The sequence below is a fragment of the Nelumbo nucifera genome, chromosome 2, assembly GCF_055504915.1.
Source record: "Nelumbo nucifera cultivar China Antique chromosome 2, China Antique-T2T, whole genome shotgun sequence".
NCBI lineage: Eukaryota > Viridiplantae > Streptophyta > Magnoliopsida > Proteales > Nelumbonaceae > Nelumbo > Nelumbo nucifera.
Genome location: NC_142650.1, coordinates 83,295,544 through 83,309,944, shown reverse-complemented (window position 1 = coordinate 83,309,944; position 14,401 = coordinate 83,295,544). Strand labels below are relative to the sequence as shown.

At 40.0% G+C, this 14,401-nt stretch overlaps 1 protein-coding gene across 1 annotated transcript in view; it reads right to left on the bottom strand.

The window, feature by feature from the left end:
- Positions 1-14,401, bottom strand: part of LOC104590635 (Cyclophilin-like peptidyl-prolyl cis-trans isomerase family protein) — a 60,810-nt gene that overhangs the window by 24,257 nt on the left and 22,152 nt on the right. The gene's annotated exons all lie outside the window — the stretch shown is intronic.

The following is a 14,401-nucleotide window of genomic DNA, read 5'->3' as shown; positions in this document are numbered from 1 at the left end:
AAAAGATAACCTCCATGCAGTATGACACTTTTTTTGATAAAGGAAAATAAAATAAAGAAAATACGATAATAGGCAATAAGTTCAGTAACACGAAGGTAAGTAATTGAAGCACGATGTATTGGTGGATTATTGCCCTTTTAACCTAAAGACCTAGCTTAAAATCATCTGATTTGTAGTTTACATCAACGTTTTAACCATGTGGTTGAAGTAGATGGTCAACAAACTGATATTGACATGCCAAATAACATTTTTGAAAAAAAAGAAAATGTTATTGGCTTGGTCAACAACCAAATGACCTTATTGGTTGACCTGCTGTTTCTTTTCTTTTTGGTATTTTAGGCATTTCCATCATTAATTACAATAATCCTCATTTTTTGCAAATATTTCCGTTCAATATGATGAATATATAATATTAAAGAAATGCTAAACAAATAAGTAATATATAATCTATATTTTTGTTTAATATATGATAATCATTATAACAATAACACTTGTATAATTTATGACACCAGAAGTTGACTTGTCTAACTGAGAGGGAAATGTGGTTCCATTCTAATCATCATCATTATAACAATGCTTTTTTATCTTGTAGTCAAATAAACTAGTCAGATTGGTCCTATAACTCGATCAGCATTTTGGGTCCATTTACCACCAAGTTGTCTGCCCGTAAAAACCATTGGCTTAGTCCATAACATGATGGTCTAGCTAATTGAACCATTGAACCAATAGTGGAGTCATGGGTTAGACATTAATTCTTTTTTTTCTTAATATTTGTATTCTATTTCCATCAATAAGAAAAATAATTTTTATTTATCACATTTATTTTTTTAGTAAGATGGATATATAATATTAGAGATGTGGTTAAATTTTTCTATAAAATTTATGTTCTTTTTATATTTCATAATTTTACCTTTCTTAAATATTTATTATTCAATTATGACATCATGGGTTGACCATTTGACCTAGAAGATTACTACTAACCTGCTACCTAGATAGGAAAATGATTTCATTTTTAGACTGATTTTAAATTCTGTATTTCACTTACATCATTAATAAAAGTAATTCTTATTTATCACACTTTTTTTGTTTAATATAATTAATATATAATATTAGAGTTGTTTCTAAGTTTTTCTATATTTTAAATTTTTCAATAATTCTTTGTATGTGTTAGCCAATAGGGATAAGGATAGTTTGAGCGTCTTGAAAGCAGATTGAGAAATGCCTCTAAAACATATAGATAGAGGGTAAGATGGTAGATGATTTGGGAAAGTGGCCAAGTCTGGGTGAGAGTTTGGAACACATAAGGGATTGTAGGGAGTTGGTTAAGGATTCATTCTCCCCAATGCCTTGCTTGCTCTCTTATTTAAAAAGCAAGGGAACAAGCTATGTGCACGAAGGTATAAGAGTTGGAATATTCTGTCTCAATCAATGCTGAGGAAACAGATCCCATCTTTCTCTCCTCCAAGGAAGGACACATGTCCATGAGAACCACAAAGTTGTTAAAGCATGACCACAAGGCTCTCTGAGAGATTGGTGTGTGTCAACACGGTTACCGGATATAGTCAAACGTGGTTTTCTTGGGGCAAAGATCACATGTCTGACAATCTCACAACAGCACCTAAGTGTAAGGCTCTAACTTGGCCTTGCAAGATCAAATGCAACCATGAGGTAGAATATGGCCACAAGGCCATTGGGTTGTCAGCCTATAAATATTGAGAACTTCATCCAGCCCCACGAGGATAAGCAACTTCACAAGGTTGACGAGTCGGTGAGCTAGAATTCCATTCACACTAGATTCATGTGGTTCTGCCTCATGAGGATTTTCCCACTAAACGAGGCTTGGTCCCACTTAGCCTCGTGAGGTCTTGTTACATGTCACAGAACACTACGACAGGTGAATGCCAAACAGGAACATAAGGAAGGATATTGTAGCCAATGTGCTCAAGGACACATGGAAAGAAAAGGGAGAGCCTGATTACCAAAATCCCAAAAAGCCAAGTAGCAAGTCCCTAACTAGCCTAAAAGGGGAAATAGATCAACATGATCATGAACTTCTAGAGATCAATATGCCAACCATGTTGCGTAAGAGGGAACTTCCCAGTGATGGAAGATCTCATGATCTCCACGGAACAAGAGCGTATATATAGAGAGCCCCTTTAAGAAGAGGGGACACCTCGACGCTCAAAGAGAAACCCTAGCAACCCCTTGGGAGCCTTATACCAAACTGTGACAATAGTTCTGTCGAACCAGTTTCAGATATAGAGAAGAGAGAAAGAGAGAAAGAGAGAAGGAGAAGAAAAGAGAAGGAAGAACCGTCAGCTAAGGAAGGGTATTTCAGTCTTTTCATCATAGGTTAAGATGTATTGTTTGTTTGGTACTGTGTTAAGTCACATGTCCCATACTTAAGTGGGGGCATATTTGACATTGTACCTTGTTTTAATATATATGCCCCCACTTAAGTATGGGACATGTGACTTAACACAGTACAAAACAAACAAAACATCTTAACTTATGATGAAAAGACTGAAATACCCTTCCTTAGCCGATTCTAACACTCCCCCTCAAGCCTGAGAATATATGTCATATAGTCCTAGCTTGTTACATATATAGTTCACTCTTCCCGAACTTAACCCTTTTGTGAACAAGTTTGCCCACTGATCACCTGTTCTCACATGCTCTGTACTTATGACACCATCAAGGACTTTTTCCCTTACAAAATGGAAATCCACCTCTATGTGTTTAGTCCTCTCATGAAAAACTGAATTGGATAAGATGTGAATTGCAGCTTGGTTGTTATAATATAGTTTCATGGGTTTGCTTATTGAGAACTCGACTTCTTGCAAAAGATTTTTTAACCACACTAGTTCACATGTAGTGTGTGACATGGCCCTGTATTCTGCTTCTGCACTACTCCTTGATACAACAGTTTGCTTCTTGCTCTTCCATGTCACTAGATTTCCTCCAAAGGTGCAATAACCTATAGTGTATCTCCTATCAGAAACTGAGCCTGCCCAATCTACATCTGTATAGCCAACTATTTTGAGACGACCTCCTAGCCCATGGCCTAGAGCCCCCTTCAAATACCGCACAATTCTAAGGACTACATCCCAATGGGAAACTCGAGGGCTTTGCATGAATTGGCTTACAACATTGACAAACAAATGAGATATCTGGTCTAGTAATAGTTAAGTAATTCAATTTTCCCACTAGCCTTCTATATCTTCCGGGACCATCAAATAATTCACATGTATCACTGCCCAACTTCACATTTGGTTCCATGGGAGTTTCAGCTGGCTTAGCACCTAATAGCCCTATTTCTTTCAAAAGGTCACGAACATATTTCCTCTAACATAGGTTTATACCTTGCTTCAATCTAGCAACTTCTATACCCAAGAAATACTTCAACTTCCCAAGATCTTTTGTCTGGAAGTGATCTTGTAGAAAGACCTTCAGTCTATCAATCCCAAGTCTATCACTGCCAGTGATGACTATGTCGTCCACGTAAACCACTAGCAAGATCTTCCCAGCTTCAGAATCATAGCTAAACATTGAGTGGTCAACTTGACATTGTCTCATTCCGAACTCTTTCAATACTTCACTAAGTTTGTCAAACCAAGCACAGGGAGATTGTTTGAGCCCATAGATTGTCTTCTTGAGCTTACACACCTTATCATCCTCCCCCTGAGCAACAAACCCTAGTGGTTGCTCCATGTACACTTCCTCTAGAAGATTACTATGGAGGAAGGATTTTTTAATGTCGAGCTGAAACAAAGGCCAATCATGCATGACTGCTAAGGAAATCAACACACGTATTGAGCCAATCTTAGCAATAGGAGAAAAGGTTTCGACATAATCTAAACCATATAGTTGAGAATATCCTTTGGCAACTAAACAGAATTTTAGCCGTTCCACTCTCCCATCTGGTAGATATTTAACAGTATACACCCATTTACAACCAACAACATGCTTACCTAGGGGAAGATTGGCTTGTTCCCACATATGATTATGATTAAGGGCAGAGAGTTCCTGGTGAGGTAAGAGCCTCTTGGACATCCTTAGGTATAGACACAGAAGATAACAAAGAAACAAACTGGAAATGTGAAGCGGAAAGGTGAGAGACAGAAACATAATTGGATATGGGATGCAGAGTGTAACTACATTTACCTTTCCGCAAAGCAATAGGAAGGTCAAGGTCAGAAGGCAACTCAGGTGTAAAAGAAATTGGATCTGCAGAAGAAGTAGAAGCTAGAGGAGGTGCTGGCCTTTGTCGGTGAGTATACACTTGATGGATTGGTGGTCTTTCAGTATGATCCTACATTAGAAGAGTTGGAGACTCAGTCACAATAGGAAAAATAGGAAAGGAATTATCAACTAGAAGAGGAAGAGGAACCTCTATGGGAGAGAGAGACAATATTAGGACCTGATAAGTATGGCACAGAATCAAAGAATGTAACATCAGGACAGACAAATGACGTCCGGGGTTGTAGCACCCTTTCTAAGTCCTAGAGTAGCCAAGAAAGATACACTTAATGGAGTGTGCATCCAACTTGTCTAAACCAGGAACTAGATTATGAACAAAGCGCACACACCCAAAGATCCTGGGAGTCAAGGGATATGGAGACAAAGTGGGAAACAAAATAGAGAACGACCGGAAAGAATGATCGAGGGCATGTGATTAATGAGAAAACAAGCGGTAAGCATTGGATCACTCCAAAAACGTTTAGGAACATTCATATGATGAAGAAGAGACCGAGTTTTTTCAAGTAGATGTCGATTCTTCCTCTCAACCACCCCATTTTGTTGAGTGTTTGCATAGGATGTTTGATGAATAATGTCATATTGTTCCAAATACTACTGAAATGAAGTAAGGAAATACTCTTTGTCATTGTCTAAATGGAGAATTTTAATTGGAACACCAAATTGTGTACGTATCTCAGCATAAAACTTTTGGAAAATGGAAAATAATTCACTCCTTTCTTTCATTTAATAAATCCATGTCATTCTTGAACAGTCATCAACAAAAATAACAAAATACTTGTAACCATTATATGACTCAATTCTAATTGGACCCCAAATATTTGAATGAACTAAAGCAAAAGGACTCAACATGCAACTATCAACTTTAGGACTGAAGGAAACCCGATGGTGTTTCCCATACTGATATGACTCACACTACAAAGAAGACAAACGACTCAACGACAAAACAAGTAGCTTGAGAGCTTTAAGAGATGGATGACCAAGTCTACAATCCACCAGCTTTATGCCCTCCACCAATCTTCTTCCCTGTCTTAAGATCCTGAAAAACATAAGAGGAAGGGTAAAAAGTGATAGAACAATTGAGAGACTTCGTTTGTTTACTAACAGACATAAGATTAAATGGAAACTTGGGGGAAGTAGAACCATTGGCTAGGGTAACATTATGTGATGTGGAGGTCTGAGAAAGAGAGGAAAACACACCTGGAGTCCCAGTCAAGTGATCAAAGGCTCCAGAGTCAATTATCTAGGTAGAAGGTTTTGATGCCAAGCAAGCCATACCTAAATGAGCAAGGGTGGCAGTATTTTGATGTGAAGTAGCCTAAAGGAATCTCTCATACTCATCTCTTGGGATACTCATCATCTCCTTCCCAGAAGTAGTTGTGGATGTAGAATGTGTTGGATCAACCGGTTGATTATCACTGACTTCACTGCAACCAACAGCTGCATGATTAGCCCATGTGGAGGGTGGCCCATGTAGATCATAATAGAAGTTAATTGTGTGTTTGTCTCTTCCACAGTGCGTACATTTCCTAGTAGTACTTCCTCTTCCTCTGCCACGGCCTCCCCCTGAGTCACGACCTCTACTAATACCATGACTACGACCAGACATAGGGTTACCACGGCCCCCACAAACTGCATGACCCAATGTTTTAAAACGTGGAGGCGTGACGCAAGGCGTTCCACTACCTAGAGGCGTGAGGAGTAGTTCAGAACGGAAGAGGCGTAAGCCTCCCCAAGAGTAGGGGGGTTAGAAGGAGGATGAAGAGGAAGGGGGGATCTCATTTTTTCTTTATTTCTTAATAAAAATCTTTTATGTTAAGAAGATCAAAGATGCATAACATTAGTTGAAAGGGGGGGTCTTGTTGATTGGAGAGTGGAACAGCTGAACCAAACATTAGTCGAATTGTTTAGTTGTCAACCTACCTCAAGCATATTTAGAGGTAGCAAATGATAAATGTTTTCTTCCTTTGGAAACAGTGGTATCAAAGCACTAGGTTCAGCCATTGGACTGAACCAAACCGGATTTGAACAGTAAAAATCATTGTTTGCAGTTTTAGATGAATTCCTTGTGAAAAGAAAGAAGAAGATGAAGAGTTTCAGTAGTAGAGAAGAGAGGAGAAGAAAAGGAGTGGGATGTCAACCAGAATTGAATTAGTTCTGACCGCCAACCCCTCTTTGTATTATATACTGAAATTAAAAGAATAAGATATTACAAGAATGCCCTTAGTAGGGCAGCTACTTAAGTAGCTGAACAGTCACAACTTAAAAAACATAAACTAATGGGCCTAAAGCCCAATAACTTCTTAACTTAACAACTCAAAAATAAAAGATAAATAACTAGGCCCAATAACTAGAAATCGACCCAACTCAACACTCCCCCTCAAGTTGGGAGTAAATGTCACACATTCCCAACTTGCGTAGGTCATGCTCCAGCTTGTTCCTTGCAACACCTTTTGTGAGAACATCAGCAAGCTACAAACGGAAGCAATGTATGGGAGACAAACTTCCCCAAAAGTCACCCTTTCTCTAATGAAATGTCTATCCACTTCAATTTGCTTTGTCGGGTCATGCTGAACTGGGTTATGGGCAATGTTAATTGATGCCTGATTATCACAGTACAGCATCATAGGTTCTTCTGCCTTTACACCAATCTCTCCTAGCAAGGAATGGATCCAGAGAAGTTCTAAAACTCCATGTGCCATGGCCCTGTATTCAACTTCTACACTTGATCTTACCACCACTGTCAGTTTCTTACTTTTCCACGAGACTAGGTTACCCCCAACAAGGGTGCAGACTCCTGAAGTAGATCTCCTGTCATCAAGGCATCCTGCCCAATCAACATCTGTATAAGCCTCTAGCTTCAACTGTCCATGATCAGCAAATAGTATGCCTCTGCCTGGATGTCCATTCAGATAAGCAAGAATTCTGTCAACAGCCTCCCAATGCTGAACTCGTGGGGCATGCATGTATTGACTCACCACACTCACTGCATAGGAGATGTCTAGTCTTGTCATACACAAATACAGCAGCTGCCCCACAAGTCTCTGATATCTCCCAATGTCTTTTACCATCTCACCTTCTGATGCATTAATTCTGTGATTCTGATCAATAGGAGTATTGATTGCCTTTGTTCCAAGCTTCTTTGTTTCTTGTAGAAGATCCAGAACATACTTCCTCTGAGAAATAAAGATTCTATGTTTTGATCATGCAACTTCAATGCCCAAGAAATACCTAAGCCCTCCAAGATCCTTAATTTCAAATTCCTTGTGTAGATTCTTCTTCAAACTGCCAATCTCACTTAGTTCATTTCCTATGACAACAATATCATCAACATAAACAATTAGGACTGACACCAAGGATCTCCTCCGCTTCACAAACAAGGTATGGTCAGGTTGAGTCTGAGTGTAGCCAAAAGCAACCAAGGCCTTCCTGAACCTGTCAAACCATGCTCTGGGAGACTGCTTTAAACCATAAAGTGACTTCTTAAGTCTGCATACCTTCGCCTTTTCAGCATCACTATAGAAACCGGCAGGAAGATCCATCTACACTTCCTCTTGCAGATCTTCATTTAGAAAAGCATTTTTCACATCAAGTTGAAATAGGGGCCAAGAGTATGTGGCAGCAAGAGAAAGAAGTATCCGAACAGAAGTCATCTTTGCACTTGGTGCAAAGGTCTCTAAATAATCAATGCCATAGGTCTGTATGTACCCTTTTGCAACAAGTCTGGCCTTATACCTTTCTATACTTCCATCCGCCTTCTATTTGACTGTGTAAACCCATCTGCATCCAACAGTCTCCTTGCCCTCTGGTAGATCCACAATCTCCTACGTCTGATTCTTAATTAAGGCTTCCATCTCTTCCTGCACAGTTGTCTTCTACTCAGGTTTTGAGAGAGCCTCACTGACACCCTTGGGTATAGACACAAAGTCAAGAGAGGAAAGGAAAGCACGGTAGGAAGGAGAAAGTCCATTGTAAGATAGATACTATGAAATACAATGAGCATTACACTTTCTTTTCCCTTTTATGAGAGCAATAGGAAGGTCCAGGTTATTTGTAATGGGATTAGTAGAATCAATGGGAACCGAAACAATAGAGAGATCAAGAGGAATACCTGAATCCGTGTCAGCAGAATTTGGAGTCTCCAAGGAACCGACAGGAAGTGATGTGAGTTGTTCTTCTGCAGTGGAATCAACCTCCCTGTGAAGTCTCTGTCGTGTGTAACACTGAGAAGTAGGACGAAAAGGAGGTGATAAGGTAGGTGACATAAGAGGACCAGACACAGGAATGGACACAGGAACTGGAACTGGAAGAGGATTAGACTGTTCACTCACTTCCCCAAAACACTCCCCCTGAGAAGGATTTTTCGAGAAGAAGGATGTGGACTCAAAAAAGGTGACATCCATAGTAACATACCGACTCCTAGAAACTGGATCATAGCAGTAGTACCCTTTTTGATTTTCTGCATATCCACGCAAGACACTTCTTTGCCTTCAGATCAAGCTTCGAGCGGTGAGGACAAAGAATATGCGCAAAGCAAACACACCCAAACACCCTGAGAGGAATATGGAACATCTCCCCCTCAGGAAAAAGGAGACTGAATGGTGTGCTGAATCCAAGTATACGGGAGGGCACCCTATTAATCAAAAAGACTGTTGTGAGAACTACATCACCCCAAAACCGAACTGGAACAGTAACTATGATCATCATGCTTCTTGCAATCTCAACAATGTGTCTGTTCTTCCTCTCTGCAACACCATTTTGTTGTGGACTGTAGGAACAGCTACTCTGATGGACAACACCATATTCTAACAGATACGAAGCAAGGTGCTTTTCAAAATATTCCCTGGCATTGTCTGATCTGAACACCTTAATTCGTATCCCAAACTGTGTTAGCGCCATCTAATGAAATTGTCGAACCAAGGATGGTACCTCATCTGGAGATCTCATCAAATAAATCCAAGAATATCGAGAAAAATCATCCACAAATAAGAGAAAATATCGATAGCCACCCATAGAAGGAACATAATATGGTCCCCACACATTAGAATGAATAACATCAAAAGGAGATGAACATCTTTTATTACTAGCTTTAAAGGAATGTCTACAATGTTTTCCAAGTTGACAACCTTCACACTCCAAACTGAACAAATTAACAGACTCAAAAAGCTTTGGAAATAAGAAACTCAAAGAAGAAAAGACAAATGATCCAAACGATTATGCCAAAGCATAATCTGACTCACTATCCCTGCTGACATGATGACCCTGATGATGAGGAAGCACATCCAGGAGGTAGATTCCATTCACTTTACGACCACTCCCAATCGTCCTCTTTGAATCCAGATCTTGCAAGACACAATGACCGGGAGAAAAAAATACTGAGCAATTCAAGTTCTTAGTCAAACTACTAACAGATAATAAGTTAGTACTTAATCTGGGAACATGAATGACAGAGGGAAGGGAATTGGAATCATTAATCTTGACAGACCCCTTCCTAGCAATGGGAACATGAGATCCATCAGTTGTGGAGACTCTGTCTCTGCCAGAACAGAGCTGATAAGAAGAAAAAATAGTGGAACTATAGGTCATGTGCTCTGAGGCTCCAAAATCTATAATCCAAGGAGGTCCCTCCTTACCTGTAGTAGAAACAGAATTTGCAGTGGCATGTGAACTACCTGTGTGAGCAAAGGAAGTAGAGTGTGCTCCACCAGAACCACCGGTACCTACCTGTCCACTTATTGCTGAATTAGGACTGACTGTACCCTACTGATTCAAGAACTGCCCATAAGTTCAGCCCTCACTGCAGCAGCTGCAACAGACTCCAGATGAGTTGTAGGAGGGGCCATTATACCACCAATGACTGCCATGTGAGCATTTCCCTTCTTGTTTTCGAGTCTATTTGGCACAAGATGAGGATGAAGCTTCCAGCAAGTATCTCTTGTGTGTTTAGGCTTCTTACAGTAGTCACAAATCAAATCCTTTTTGTCTTCCTTCCTGATTTCACTGCCACCCCGGTCTCCAACTTGTTTAGGTTTCACAGTGCTAACCATGGCTGATTGATCAAAACCAGAATTTTTCATCATCACATTTCTCCTGCTCTATTCCCCTGATACAAAAGCATATGGCTGGGATAGAGTAACACTGTCCCTGGAAAGAATTTGTCTTGTAATATCATACTCGGGATTAAAGCCAGCAAGAAATTCAAAAACCCTATACTTCTCTAGGAGCTTTTGGTAGGCAGCTGCATCCTTAGTGGTTTCCCAAACAACTGTCTCCAGATGGTCAATCTCCTGCCACATGGTTTTAAGGGCTGAAAAGTAAACAGCAATAGGTCTATCTCCCTACCTTGTAGCAATAATATGATTCCTCAACTAATAGGTCCTAGCAACATTCTCACTCTGTGAATAGGTTTCTGCAACCCCATCCCATATTTCCTTAGCTGTATTTGCCCACAAAAAATTCTTACTTGTATAGGGTAGCATCGAATTACACAGCCAAGCCATCACCATATAATTTTCCTGTACCCACCGGGATCTGTTAGTTTCGGGTTTCACTTCCTCACTAGTGATATACCCTAACTTCCCGCAAGCACCAATGGCCATATTTACAGATTGTGACCATTCTAAGTAATTTGAACCATCCAACTTAACTGTAGTAATGGTCCCAGCCCCGAAAAGGTCTCCGACACCTCCCACTGGTCTCATTTCACTCCTGGGTTTGTTTTTAACTCCGTAATTCTCAAAGAGAGGTTAGAAGGTTACTGTAAAATGAAAAAATATCAAATAAATCACTTCTGGTACAACTGACACCCTTTTGGTGCCCTAGATGATCTTCCCACAAAAGATTCCTATTTTGCGGGATGGGAGAAAGAGAGAAGAGGCAGCCGCTCTCTCCAAAGACCTCCAAAACAGGCAAGACTTGAACCGCCCCCTTCAGAAAACTCCAAGGAACCCTAAAAAATTAAGGCCCCTCTTCCTAGGTCAAAATTGAAGAGTCCAACAGAAACAGGACTCTCTCCCTTTCTCCAGTTTTTCCTGAATTTGATGGGAAACCCTAGACCAGCTACAAGGCAAAACAGATCCACCAAAAAATCCAAAAACTAGGCTTACCTGAGGTCTTCGATCAGCCTCTCAAATCACCATGCAGTCGGCCGATCTAGGACTGCATGATAAAACAGCTCAAGGAACCTTCGACCTGCTCTGATACCAAGTAGAAATCATAAATTGCAGTTTTTGATGAATTCCTTGTGAAGAGAAAGAAGATGAAGAGTTTCAACAGTAGAGAGAAGAGAGGAGAAGAAAAGGAGTGGGATGTCAACCAGAATTGAATTAGTTTCGGCCGCCAACCCCTCTTTGTATTATATACTCAAATTAAAAGAATAAGAAATTACAAGAATGCCCTTAGTAGGGCAGCTACTTAAGTAGCTGAACAGTCAGAACTTAAAAAACATATAAACTAATGGGCTTAAAGCCCAATAACTTCCGAACTTAACAACTCAAAAATAAAAGATAAATAACTGGGCCCAATAACTAGAAATCGGCCCAACTCAACATGAACCAAATCTCAAATCGGGAAGAACTAGTCTAGTTGATTGGAGCACTTAGAAGAAAACTCTGAGAATTCAGTTCTCACAGTGGGCCAATGATCTGAAATTTTTATAGACATATTATGATATATTATAGAATTGTTCTATTATGGATTCTTGAAATCTTGGGTTGAAAGTGTGATGGTGATTGAAATCTTGATGGTGGCAAGATCTGTGCACACCAAATTTATTAATTTGATTATTTGGTCTGTAATTAATTATTTTTTTCTTTGCACACCAAAATCTTGGGACAATGATCTGAAATTTTTATAGACAGATATGATTGTGAATCATAACTGAGAATTTCATATCATTACCATGTGAATTGATGCATGTTTTGGACACCAAACCCTAGGCCGATCTGACATAGTTTTGGTCTAATCTTGTTGGACCGAAGCTATGGTTCTTTGGGGTCTGATGGCAGCCACTTGTAGCACTGTTTTAAGTGACCCAAAATCGATTTTAGGCCAAGGGTTTGATGGCCCATTGCATGAACCAATTTGGCCCATACTTTTTTTTTATCAATAAGACTTTCATTAAATCATCAATAGAAGATTTACAAGAGGAAGACGAACACACTTATCTTCCAAGAGCAACAGAGAACCTCAAGAAAAGGAGAAAAAGAAAACCTCAACACTAAAGTTACAGCTTAGCCCAAAACATTGAATCCTTTTCTGCCCCTTGTTTAACTAAACCGTCAGCTAGGGAATTTGCCGATCTTTTAACCCAACAAGTCTTAACTTCCATCTCTCGCACCAGCCACTTGAATTTCCGCCTCTCATTATTGTACTTCCATAAACCATTGTGCTCTTTAATCAGCCACCCTATCACCACCTCTGAATCCCCTTCAATTAAGAGTTTCTTGATGTTTAATTCCTTTGCTCTCTGGACTCCTTCCATAACTGCAAAGATCTCAGCTCTAAGGGAGTCACCGACTCCAATTGGGCCTGAGAACATGGCAGAAATGACCCCATTTTCATCCTTAAAAACACCCCCAATCCCCGATTGTCCCGGATTTCCCCTACTACACCCATCAAAGTTTAATTTCAAGAATCCACTAGGTGGAGGGATCCACGCCACATTCATTATTGACTTGGTCTATGTGCAATTAGCAGTTTCACCCCACTTCCTCAACATGTCACCCACAGTGTAATCTGTGAATAGCTCCAAAGATTTCAGCCACTGTACCACCCTAATATGTATGATAGCCATCAGATCTATTGCTCCTCTCTGAGCTTCTGAGAATATCCTGGAGTTTCTTTCTTCCCAAAGTGTCCAACATACTGCAGCCCTTAGTCCTCTCTACATTGTCCTTCCCCTTTTTATCCACCACCTGAAAAAAGAAGGTGAAAAAAGGCCCTGCAAGTTTGATGGGAGATTCTAGCTACATCCAAATAGGGAGAAAGCCCAATCCCACATTGACCACGCAAAATGGCAAGACACCAGTAGGTGAAAACCAGTCTCCCCATCCACTTTACACATAACACACCATTGAGGTGACAAGCAAGTATTGGGTATCTTCTTTTGGTGTAGATCACCGGTGTTGATTCTTTCCAGATAGGCTTCCCAACATAAACTACCAACCTTAGGAGGTATTGCCAATTTGGCCCATACTTGAAAAACCCTTTTATGTTAGATTAAAGCAAGACTACCCCATTTCAGCATGGACTGCTATATGAGCCGAACTGTTTTTTGCAGTTTATCCCATATGGCAAAATAAAATTATTGGATAATTTGGTCCATTGATGGGTTGATCATGTGTTAATATGAATGTATATGGGTTTTATAAGTTTTGAATTGATATTGGTCCATTGATGGGTTGATCATGTGTTAATATGAATGTATATGGGTTTTACAAGTTTTGAATTGATATGAATCAATTATGTATGTGTATGATGTGTTGAATGGATGTGATTCGTTCATGGGCCATAAGTTTTTGGCCCATGTATTCAATTATGTGGCTCTCCATGAACATCATGGTTGAATGCACATCATTGCCATGATCGACATGGATCATTACATGATCTCCTTTTCTAATGGGCCCCCTCAATAGCTTCCTCCCTAAGAGGAATCACGCGGGAACCCTATCGCATTAAGGGCCCATTTGAATATGACTTTATGAAAATCAATGGGAGCCACTATGTATGACTTAAATCTGAGCTAGGGATTGATATACACGTTCCCCCATGATTAATATAAGTGCAATGACATAGAGAATATCATAAGATGATATCTCTAAAGGCCTTCCGTCATTAGCATGAAAACAGGCTAAATTGGTGGGTGGAGATGCACCATAAAATTGGGCTAACCATTTCACTGAGACAGTCAGTGGGATTAATTCATAAGATGATAGAAGCATCATAGACTAGTGGGAGGGGCCTATCCTAAAATGGAAAACTCTTCCACGGTACCTTGGGGCTCCCGATATGATAGGTCTACACATACCAATTAGAAAGGTTTAACCTAAAATGGCAATGAACCTTGTCTAATGGATACTTTGGGACCCTATGCAATAAGAAAATAGTCCACGACCGAGGGCAAGCACATTGTCGTGAGGCTGCC